Genomic DNA, 429 nt, shown 5'->3' with positions numbered 1-429 from the left:
GAACAAAACAATTGGTTTAAAAAGTTTTGCATTCAGCTTTAAAACTAAGTGGTAGCAGATGTTGCGACTGTATAACAGGTCTTCTGTAAGTTTTCAGAATTTGTTATCTTGAACTGCTAGAACTATAAAAGCAACTTTATTTTACCATAAAACATCAAAGGTAGAACCAGTTTCTGAAGTAATTATATTTATAGAGGTTCAGGTCCTCAGATAGAAACAACAGATAAAGAGGAATTTATTGTTGGTTTTGATTCTAAATTGAAAATGGAATAGATGAATGGGATGACAACTGTTCATTGTTTTAAGAGGCCAAAAACTTTATTTCAAGAGATAATAATTCATTCTCCATAAAAAAGGCCTCCAGGATCTAATAAGTATATGGTTTTGATTGGTAACATTTGACATTTAACAATGAAAACGTTCTGAGTT

This window comes from Morone saxatilis, unplaced genomic scaffold (assembly GCF_004916995.1).
Source record: "Morone saxatilis isolate NCDOM2014 unplaced genomic scaffold, NCSU_SB_2.0 Contig3, whole genome shotgun sequence".
Lineage (NCBI taxonomy): Eukaryota > Metazoa > Chordata > Actinopteri > Moronidae > Morone > Morone saxatilis.
This window is presented reverse-complemented; position numbering follows the sequence as displayed.